The 11,727-nt window shown below is 48.4% G+C and overlaps 1 pseudogene; it reads right to left on the bottom strand.

The window, feature by feature from the left end:
- Positions 1-3,920: 3,920 nt before the first annotated feature.
- On the bottom strand, positions 3,921-4,420 carry LOC117717208 (U1 small nuclear ribonucleoprotein C pseudogene; annotated as a pseudogene).
- Between the last annotated feature and the right edge of the window lie 7,307 nt (positions 4,421-11,727).

The raw sequence follows: 11,727 nt of genomic DNA, 5'->3' as shown, positions 1-11,727 counted from the left end.
GGCTGGAGGATAGGTGCAGTGACTCACAGCCTGGTGGCTTCAGGGTAGGTGTCCTCTAACTAGGGCCCCAGCCAGGTGCAAGGCAGGAAGTGTCACCATAGTCTGCTCAGATGGGTGTGGATTTTGCTACTCAGCAAAAACTGCCTGTGATGCTGGGTAATGTCTTTGCAGCTTGGGAATGTGGCTCAGTTGGCAGAGGGCTTGCCTAGCCTGCACAGAGCCCTGAGTTCAGTTGCTGGCACTGCATAAATGAGGCATGGTGGTGCATGCCTGTGATCCCAGTTCTTGGGAGGCAGGGACTTCCTTTCTCTTATTCCCTTATCCATTCCCTCCTCACACCCTCATCTATGAGAGAAAGTTCCAGTAGTGCTACCTTTGAAGCTGGGTTTAGTGGAGCACTCCAGAGGCAGGCCTATCTTTGTGAGTTTGAGGGCAGCCTGTTCTACATAGTAAGACCCCTCATCTCAAAACAAACAAAGCTTCCTTTAAAATACAAATGTGCAAGTGTGTTCCGGTGTCTTCTATATAATGAATACCATATGACTACCTTGGACTCCAAATATATAGCTGCAACTGACACCCTCATCCCCCACCCCTACCCCTGTGTTTTTCAGATCCAGTTTCTCTGTCCTTTAGATTGCAGAAAGGGGACTGGCCATCCACTTCTCACAGGCAATATGGTCCCTTTGATCCTGCAGGCCAACAGCTCCCTCTGGTGGTCTCTAGAGGGAGTCTTGACTGTCAGGGGCTTCTGTTTTTTTGTGGGGTGGGTGGGATGGAGGCCGTTAGCAGTGGTTCTAGTGGACTCTGTACAGCACATGGTTCAGATCTCATATTTGCCTGAGTGAAGGAGAGGGAGATTGGGAGAGTGTCAGTGAGCTTTGTTACAAAGATGAAATGTCTGGCAAAAACAAAAGAAGGCAGGCTTATCCTGATTCCGGGCTTTGGGAGTTTTCAGTCTGTGATGGGCTAGTTCTGTCACTTCTGGACCTATGGTGGAGGCAGAACACCATGGTGCAGAGGGCGTGGTACCGGGGCAGAGATGCTCACCTCATGGAGGCAGGGAGCAGAGCAGGGAGCAGAGGAAGGGTCCAGGAGACAAGATGTACCCTTCAAAGGCATGCCTGGTGACCTACGTCCTTCAGTTGCACCCTAGCTTCTAATGCCATGCAGTATCAGAAGGTTGCTCAATCCATTGACGAGATTAGTGCCCTCATGAACCAGAGACCTCTCACTAGCACCCCTACCTGGAGCCAAACCACTGCATGAGCCTTTTAGGATTACGCTGGATACACAAACAGGAATGGAGAGTGAGACCCCCTAGGCCCCACTGCATCCTTCACTGGCTTGTTCCTTTAGAACGTTTACCTCACAATGTTTACTGTTTATTAAGCCCTACCTTGGTCAAGGCACTGTGCTGAAGACATTAATACAGTCTACTAGATTAAATACACCTGTTCTTCCCTCTAGTCTGAGGAGCGCCTGTCACGCATAACCATGCAGTTATTTCTACATGACATCTGTGTGGAAACACATCTTGACACAGGCTGCACATAGTGTGTGCTCTGGAGGACGGCAATCATCCTACCTGGTGACCATGGAGAGAAGAACCACTGAGGGCCCCAGAGTGGGAGATGGACTTTAGTTGATCAATGGATACTTTACGTACTCCCTTCTGTCTTGATGCCTCACGGTGCTGGGGTAGAGACGGGGGGATGCTGGGTTGTGGATAAGGTGGGAAAGTGCTTGCATAAAGTCCGGATTTGATCCTGGTGCTGCATCCGACTGGATGTGGTAGTGCATGCCCGTAATCTCAGCACTTAGTGGGCAGGAAGATCAGAAGTTCAAAGTCATCCCTGTCTGGATAACAAGTTTCATGCGATCCTGTTTCAAAAGAGGATGGGAACAAATTCTCAAAGAATTGATAGAAATCAGTTGGGGGGAGAGGGAGGGCCAGGTGAGAGGAGGTGAGCCTGCATGGTCCCCCTTTTTCCAGAGAGGCAAGAATGGGGTAGGAGGAGGAGCAGCTTTATTTTCCTGTCCACAGTTCCTTCTACAGCTGGAATGCAAGATCCTGAGAAGGGAGTCCAGGTGGTGTGTCTGGGAGCCTCCAGAAAGACACAGCCAGTTGGGATGGCTGCTGTCCTTGGTGCTTCTGTGAAGTGGCTTAGCCAATAGGAAGTCACCCCAAAGGCTGATCTCCTTCAGACATGCAGAGGCAGTTTCTTAGACATGATCCACTAGTGAGTCTGGAGCTTGTCCCCTGACATGAGGCATATTGCAGGTGGTTCCTTCCCTTTCCTCTGCTACCCAGCCCTGACAGACAGCCAGGATGGCAGGGTGTCCAGCCAGGCCACTGGTGGTGAATTGCCAGGGAAATGTTAAGGATCTCCCGAAAAGCAGACAGGAGCCGATCCAATGCAATCACAGTAGGGCCTTTTTATCACAGTAGGGCCTTTTTATTTGAACTAGCTTGCCCCTCCCCCCAGCTATGCAGGACAGTTTTGGTGGTAGGAAACCCCAAATATATATTGGGGCAAGGCTATATAGAAAGCTACAAGCTACAGGTGTGTGGTGGTTGGGGTGGTGGTGGTTAGTGTTTTAGCAAGTAATTGGAAGGCAACCATGGTGTTTAACATAATTGGCTGGTGTTGAGAGTCATATCATAAACTTAATTTCTCCTTCCCTCTGCATTGGTGGTCATTAGGCAAGGGTCAGGCTTGTAACCTGGGGGTGTAGATTTGTTGGTGGAATAACCTAGAGATGCTGATCTTTTGGGGGGGGAGTAGTCTAGAGACTAGAGCTAGGCTCAGGTTTTGTTGGGGGGGGTTACTTGGAAACTAATGCTAGGTACCAGCCTGTTAGTTTGCCTGAGTTTAAACTTAGGTCGGGTTCTCTAAAATAGAGCTTGAACTTAAGAGGTTTGTCCTCTCAGCAGGAGATGGATCCATTTATTTTTTTTTTCTTTGACAAAAACCTCAAAACAAGCTACTTGATGTGGGTACAGATGGAGAGATGCTCAAGGGGCTGAAGGGAAGCACATGCATCTGGTCCTAAGTGGTTCTGCTTCCCCAGAGCTGAGTGTAGCCCAAGGCCTGGAACCCGGAGCATGCGTCTGTCTTTGCTCCGAGGCTGACGAGCTAACATGAGGCACTGTCACAATGACATTCTATTTTGGTCCTTTGACCAGAGCCTCTGACAGAAGAGACAGCAACACTGGTGAATGAGGTCAGCGGGGCCTGCTGAGTGCCCAGTGGAGAACAACGGAGGCAGTGTGCCTGCTCAGATTACATGATTAACTCTCTCAGTCACCAGTCAGTGCCTAGCATCCAGGCTGGGCCCCAAGGATGCAGAGGCCAGTAGGACCCAGAGACCTCCTGGTGTAGAAAGAATGGCAGGCCCATAGCTGGGGGTTAGATGAACACTGCCTGTCCTAGTTAGGGTTCCTATTGCTGGGATGAAGCACCATGACCAAAAGCAAGCTGGGGAGGAAAACATTTGTCTTATACTTCCTCATCCATAGTCCATCACTGAGAAAGTCAGGACAGGAACTCAAGCAGGGCAGAAACCCAGAGGCAGAGGCTGATGCAGAGGTCATGGAGGAGTGCTGCTTATTGGTTTGCTTCTATGGCCTGCTCAGCCTGCTTTCTTTCTTTCTTTCTTTCTTTCTTTCTTTCTTTCTTTCTCTTTCTTTCTTTCTTTTTCTTTCTTTCTTTTTTTTTACTAAAACAGCTGGCCATTTTATTTTCACGGTTCACAATGTAAGTGAAAACGGCCCCTTTTGTCTCACTTCTCCCTCCAAAGTATTCTCTGTGTTAGGAAGTTCCTTGCCATGCATCTAGTAAACACTCAAGCTCAGCACCAAGATCTACTGGTGGAACATAACAAGAAATACAAAACGATAAAGAGCACTTCGGCTCTTATCTGTCTGGCTGGGTCATGCCAGGCCCCGTGGGCACGATCATAGGGCGGGCGGGAGGTCTCATCATTGGAGGCCCGGGCATCATGGGCATGTGGCCTCCCGTGTGTGGTCTCATCCCAGGAGCTGGTCCCACAGGTATCATCCCAGGAGGAGGGGGGCCCATCATTGGCATCATGGGAGGGCCTCCCATGTGGGGTGCAGGCATCATGCCAGGCCGAGGAGGACCCGGGAGACTGGGGGGAGGTGGGATCATGGCCCCTGCAGGCGGAGTAGCAGAGAACGGAGCCAGAGGGATCTTTCCTTGTTGAAATGCAGCCGTTGTTTTGTCAATCAGGCTCTGGGCCTGCTCTTCCATCCATTTCTGGTAATAGTCTTTCACATTCTCTTTGTGTTTCCGACCACTGCAGTGTGTCTTCCTCACAGACGGAGAATTGTGGGTAAGATATGTATCACAGTAGTCACAGTAAAACTTAGGCATGATGCTCACAGGCCGTTGGCTACCCGGGTCCCTCAGCCTGCTTTCTAATAGAACCCAGGACCACCAGGTCACCAAAACCAAATATGTCACCACCCAATGGGCTGGGCCCTCTCCCATCAATCAATCACTAAGAAAATGCTCTCCAGGCTTGCCTATAGCCTGATCTTATACAGGCATTTTCTCATTTGGGGTGCCCTCCTCTCAGATGACTCTGGCTTGTGTGAAGTTGACATAAAACTAGCTAGCGTATTGCATGAAAGGAGACTGGTCTTGATAAGGAAACCAAAGAGGCTGACTCAGAAAGTCAAAGGGAACCAATACACCCTGTGCAGCAGAGAATTCAAAATGTATCAGGCTCATGCCTTGGGGGCTGGGAGAAGGAGGACCTGAGTTCACTTGCCAGCAACCACACCAGGTGCCTGTAACTATCGGCCCAGGCCAGAGCTCTGCAGCACCTTTGACCGTGTGCACACGCACTTACACATAATTTAAACTAATCAAAATGAATCTTGAAAAAAATGGCATGCCTCAGGACCATCAGTTCAGGACCTCTGTGCTTTAGGTTTTTTTTTTTTTTTTTTTTCACCTTGACATGAGCTATAGTCACCTGAAAAGAGGAAACTTCAGTTGAGAAAATGCGCCCCCATCAGATGGGCCTGCAGGCAAGTCTGTAGGGCATTTTCTGATTGATTGATGAAGGACTCAACCCACTGTGCAGGAGTCACCCATATGCAGGTGGTCCATACTTGTATAAGAAAGCAGGCTGAGGGAGTCATTGGAGAGCAAGCCAGTAAGCAGTGCTCCCCCATGACCTCTGCTTCAGCTCCTGCCTTGACTTCCCTCGATGAAGGACTGTGACCTGGGATGCGTAAGCCAGATAAACCCTTTCCTCACCAAAGTTGCTTTGTCATGGCATTTTTTTTTTTTTTTTTTTTTTTTTTTTTTTTTTTTTTTTTTTTTTTTTTATCAGAGCAATAGGAACCCTTACTAGGACAACTCATCACAGCCATGGCTGCCCCTGGATGCTGGTCACACTGCCTCTGGTGTTTCTAGTACTACATCACCAGAAGATGGCACTCTCCTTTCAGGGACAACGTTCAAGTAATGATGTCCATTTGGCTGGACCATCATTAGTTTAATTGCTGGAATAGAAAGAGCTCTCTTCATGGCTCAGAGGTTAGGAGCACTGTCTGCTCTTCCGGAGGTCCTGAGTTCAATTCCCAGCAAACACATGGTGGCTCACAACCATCTATAATGGGATCTGGTGCCCTCTTCTGGCACACAGGTATACATGCATACAGATCACTCATAGACATAAAATTAATATAATTTAAAAGAAAGAAAAAGAAAGCCCTCTATTGCTTACACAGTGGGATATGGGTGTTTCACATGGCTGGCAAACATGGAACACGCTAAAATGCACACAACACATACAAATGGAAAACCCCACACATTTCTGGTTAATTCAAACAGCAGTGATTTAGTTGTTACTTTTCTTTTTCATTACTTCCAACCCCAAAGATGGATTGGTTTCCTAAGTAAAACTTTTTTTTTTTTTTTTTTTTTTTTTTTTTTTTTTTTTTGGTTTTTCGAGACAGGGTTTCTCTGTGTAGCCCTGGCTGTCCTGAAACTCACTCTGTAGATCAGGCTGACCTCAAACTCAGAAATCCGCCTGCCTCTGCCTCCCAAGTGCATGTGCCACCACTGCCCGGCTCCTAAGTAAAACTTAATGCCAGAGTTTACTAACTCCGAGCTTCTCTGGTTCCAAAAGCACGTGTGGTCCTTTCTTCACTGAGGCTGCAAACCCCTTATGAGCAAGAGCTGCATTTCCTGCCTTTTCTTTCTTTTATTTACGCTTTTTGGAGGGTGGGTGGGATGGGCCTCACTGTGTAGCCCCAACTTGCCTGGAACTCACTAAGTAGACTAAGTTGACCTCAGACTAACAGAGATCTGCCTGCCTCTGCCTCTGGGATTAAAGGCGTGCACAGTCATGCACGTTCACTTGTTTTCTCATGCAGGTCTATGTCCCCATCAATACAGGCTCAGTTAACAAGTGACTGCAGTGTTATGGACGTCATTCACGGATGTATCGTGACACTGGACAGCACTGGTAGAAACACACTCCTGCCTCTGACAGGGCTGAGGAGGTGTGCAGAGAGGAAGATGCCAATGATAAGAGAGTACTGGAAGGTGACTGGTGTGACAGAGGGGGTGGGACACCAGGCATGTGCTCGGGGAGCCCTTTATTTACTTAGTTTTCCTATTCGGCCAGTTTACATTAGTCTAATGGGATTGGAAACCTCATTGAGGTGACTTTTGAGTGGAGGGAACAAGTGTTGACAGAGTCCCTCAGGAAGCTGTGTGTGTGGCCCAGTGAGGATCTGGAGGGAAGCAGGCAAGGGGCTAGACTCAGGATAGATGCTTGGGGACAGAAGTGGGCCTAGAAAGTCCTTAGATTTGTGTCTGATGGGAGGAGTGTGGAACCCAGGCAGGCATCTGACCTCTGGGTCTGTGCTTTTGCCACAACATTCTTTGTCTATCCACTCCCAGGGACACTGCCCTGCTGAGCTGAGTTGTTTCTTCCCACCCCAGGGATGACTCTCCTGAGTCACATCACTATCTCTCCAGCCCTGCTGTACTTAGCTGCAGGCCCAGCCCAGATGAGCCTGTCTGTGCTAACACTTCCAGGAAGCTGTCAGGCCTGTGGACGCTGTGAATGCTGGGTAACAGGGACCCTGGAGAACCTGGGAGCAGGCTCACAGCCATCACAACAGCTTCCCACAAGTTGCTAGACACCACAAGGGCTGCCTCACTTCAGATTCCAAGCTGTTGAGTATTAATAGCTCACTTGGAGAAAAAAAAAAAAAAAAACCCAAACATTTGTTATTACTGTGTGCTCAGCACTCAGGGGGTGCAGCTTTTGCTGCCGGGCTATCTTGTTGGCCCATTTTACATGAGGGGGTCCACACCAGGAGACCAGGAGTTCCGATGCAGAGGCAAGACTCAGCCCAAGCTTGCAGAGTCCAAAGATGCTGACTTAGGCCCTGGCCCTGTCTGTATCACGCCTCCAGGGAGTCTGACCCGTTAAATGTTCTCAGCGTTTTGTGAACCCATTAAAATGCCTCTATAAAGTTCGTGCTTGTGGTGGTTCACAACCTGATAACTCCAGTTCCAGGGCATTCTGACCTCCCAGCACCAAGCACACATGTGATACAGATACGTGCATATAGGCACAATGCTTAATTCACACATTAAAAAAATACACAGATCTAAAAATAATTAAAAGTTCATGCTGAACCAAGGGTTGTGGGGTTGGGTGACAGATACCTTTAATCTAAGCAGAAGTAGGTAGATCTCTGAGTTCGAGGCCAGCTTGGTCTACAGAGTGAGTTCTAGGACAGCCAGGACCATGTAGAGAGGCCACGACTCCAAACAACAGCAACAATAAAACAAAGTCAAAACAAACAAATGAAAGAGAAAGGAAGAGAGAAAGAGAGAGAGAAAGGGAAGAAAAGAAATCCTCAGTGAGTGGGTCAAGGGCGTCCAGCGGGTGAGTGACAAGGACATTCCAGCCCATCCTTCCCTCGAAGGCTCTTTCATTCCATCCCGATGTAGCTACACTTGTAGCTACACTTCTGGGAAGTTCATCAGTGCTTCATTGCCGGGCTGATTCCCGTTTTTCTGCTTGTTGCCTCTTAATAACTGTTTAGATAAGAGGGTCGTCAGAGTGGCAGCAGAAGTTTTCTCCAAATCTGACTTTGTCCTTCCTCCTCTCTAGTGGTGGGATTTCCATTGTGCTTGCAAATCTTTGTTTCCAGGTCTCCGGTTCAGAAGTTCATTTCTTCTCCCCCACCCCAGGAACACACAGAACACACACCTTGTATTACAAAAGAAGAGACTCAATAGAGTTCTAACCCTGGGTTCAATTCCCAGCACCATCTAACACCATCTAAAACAGGTATGACGTAAACCAGGCACAGTGGCACACACCCGTGACCTGAATACAGGAGTGAAGACAGGAAGAGCAGAAGTTCAAGGCCACCCTCAGCTGCCATGCTGAGTTGAAGGCCAGCCTGAGATTCATAAGAGCCTGTCTTATGAGTAAATACATAGTTTTTTTTTTTTTTTTTTTTTTAAAGACCAAAGTGTTGCGGCTAGAGAGATGACTCAGTGACTAAGAACACAGGATGTGCTGGGCAGGGGTGGCGCACGCCTTTAACCCCAGCATTTGGGAGGCAGAGGCAGGCGGATTTCTGAGTTCGAGGCCAGCCTGGTCTACAGAGTGAGTTCCAGGACAGCCAGGGCTATACAGAGAAACCTTGTTTCAAAGAACCAAAAACAAAACAAAACAAAACAAAAAAATAAACACAGGATGTTCTTGCAGAGGACCTGGGTTCAGTTTTCAGCACCAGCATGTTAATTCCAGTTCCATGGGATCCAGCACCTTCTTCTAGCATTTTCAGGCATACATACAAGCAGGCAAAACACTCATACACATAAAATAAAATAAAATAATAAAATACAAAAGTGATCTGTAAGCTGGACGTGACGGTATACCTTTGATCCCAGGAGGCAGTTCAAGGTCAGCCTGGTCTACATAATGAATTCTAGCCTAGCCAGGGCTATATAGTGAGACTCTGCTTTTTTTTTTTTTTTTTTTTTAAGCAAATTGTAGATGGTGCCTTCCTACTACTCAGTGTTTGAACCTAAAACTTGGGCTGTTCTCTAACGTCACAACGCTGTATTTATACCTCACTAACGTGTCTCAGTGTCCTCTAATAGGATTCACTTGTGAGAGAAATGCAAGTTGCCAAGATCAGACTGGAGTCAGCCCTAACCAGTAATCAAAGCCAGGAGGCTGAGGAGGAGGGGCTGGTACTGTTACAGCGTGTGCTGTCAAAACCACAGAAGCTTGCACAGAGAGTACCCCTGCAAGCACGTCCGCCTCACGGGCTCAGCCTTGGACTGTGAGTCACTTTGGCAACGGCTTGTTATCTTAAGAATGTATGGTGGTGCTCTAGGAGGTTAGAAGAGGATGTTGGATCTCCTGGAGCTACGATTTTGGATGGTTGTAAGCCATCAAGTGGGTGAGGGGAACCAAACCCAGGTCCTTTGAGAGAGCAGGTTTTTCTTCAACCACCAAGCCATCTATTCTGCTTCCTAAATTCTTTCTTATTTATTGATTTACTTAGAGACCAAGTCTCATTATGCAGTCTAAGATGACCTGGAGCTCACTATGTAGACCAGGCTGGCCTTAAAATCAGAGCTCTGCCTGTCTCTGTCTCCCAGGTGCTAGGATTAAAGACCTGTGTCATCATGCCTTGCTCAGTTTTCCTGTATGTTAGGAACATTCCAAAAAAAAAAAAAAAAAAAAAAAAAAAAAAAAAAGAAAGAAAGAAAGAAAGAAAGAAAAGGTGCTGGGGTCTGGCAAGATGTCTCAGCAGCCAACCCTAATCCCATAAACTCCACCCCTGAACCCCCACAGAATACGAGAACCAACTTTCATAAGTGGGCCTCCGACCTTCACACTAGACCCTCGTCTCACACAAAATTAATTTTAAAAGAAGAAAAGGAGTTAGGGAGGGTCGAGTGTTGTGGGACCTCGGTAGTTTTCCCGGTCTCTCCGGCCTTTACTTTATTACCTATAAAACAGACCTAAAAATATCCCTTTTCATCTGGATTAAAAAAATGAACAGGACCCGATCAAGCGGTACAGGAGCTGTGAGTGCTGTGCCTATTTTTATGTTACTGTGAGCGCACAGCTGAGTGGATTTGGCAGGGAAACGCTTGATGTCTGTGGGGACTTGATTTACACATCTAAGGTTGCTTAAAGGCCAACTTGCCCTTGAGTGACTGCTGTGCGCAGAGGGATGGGTGGGGCTTGGAACCTTCTGATTGAAGTGAAACCGACCAATCACAGAGCAGAGGTCAAAAACCGCGCCAGAAGCAAAAGCGCTCAGCTTCTGACAGGTCCTGGTACAGGGGAGCCTAGGCGGGGCTGCCCACTAAGCTCAGCCCACTTGGCGGGAGGAAGAGGCATTTGGAAGAGGTTGCGAGCCGGGAGGAGAGAATGGCGGCGACCTTCCCCTTCCCTCAGTGGCTGAGTGTTTTTTTAGTAGCCAGACCTCATTTGTACTGAGTACACCAGGAGTTAGAGGAACCAAAGGCAATCCCTCGGATACTGATAACTGAGGAGTAGAAGAATGTGAGTTAGGAATTATATATTTTAAAAAGACCTGACAATTTTGCTAGACGTGATTTAAAATGTTTGTCCAGATGGCCCAGTTGGCTTAGCATGGAAGAAGTTCTCTGGGTTTTGTTCCCAGCACCAAATAAATGGCGCAGCGGTGGATGCACGCCTGTAGCCTCGGCACTCAGAGGCAAGGTCTTGATCAATTACATACAGAGTTACAGGCCAGTCTAGGACAGACTTAGACTGTTTTAAAGGAGGCGACGGGCACACTGGTGTGTCTGTGTGAAACTGAGAACGTCTGCTATTTGCCTCCAGGTATTTATATCTTCGTAACTAAACAGCTTTAACTCTGAGCTGCCACTTCGGAGACAAGCAGAGGGGAGCCTCCCTCGCCAACTTTTTAAAATATTTGACCTGGGAGAGTCAGTGGAACCTTTCCAGGTTCCACGTTTCTTCCCGGGATCTCAGTGTTCCATCTCAGCTCGTTATCCCTGGTATCTTGGACCCCGCAGGGCAAATCAGAAAGCCACGTACAAACCCAGAGGGAAACTTGAGTTCCTGTCTCCACCCTCACCACAGGAATTTTCAAATTCGTCTTCCGACTACTGGACGCCCAGAGTCGTAAAATGAACGTATGTATGACTCGTAATCATCCTCTGAGCTTCCTGGAATTCTTGTTCGGCTTGCAACGTTTAAAACAAGTGGGACACAGGGGACAAGGGCCTGACAGGAGAGGCGGGGTAGAAAACGGCACCCAAGGCTGCGTCCGTACCCCTTAACGAGTTTGAAGGCAGTTTTTAGGGAACCCTAGTTTGAGGACCCTCTTAATCCCACAAAGCCGGTGCGATTACTTGAGACCCCGAATCTCTTTAAGAAACCAGGGTCTCCCGCACCCCGATTCTAGGGACACAAAGACAGTCTAGGCGACGTGTCCCAGAGGCCAGCAGCGTCACTCCACCCTTGGCACCAACCTCGGCGGGACGCCCCCTGGTGCTCTCAGTCCCCGAGACGCTCGCAATCCTAACCGGTTCCGGCCCCGCGAGCGCCCGCGCACCCGGGCGGCGCAGACTCCTAGGAGGGCTTTGTGCGGAAGGCCTGCGGCTTAACTCAAATCTCCCGCGCTGGGCGGAGAGC

The sequence above is a fragment of the Arvicanthis niloticus genome, chromosome 11 (assembly GCF_011762505.2).
Source record: "Arvicanthis niloticus isolate mArvNil1 chromosome 11, mArvNil1.pat.X, whole genome shotgun sequence".
NCBI lineage: Eukaryota > Metazoa > Chordata > Mammalia > Rodentia > Muridae > Arvicanthis > Arvicanthis niloticus.
This window is presented reverse-complemented; position numbering and strand designations above follow the sequence as displayed.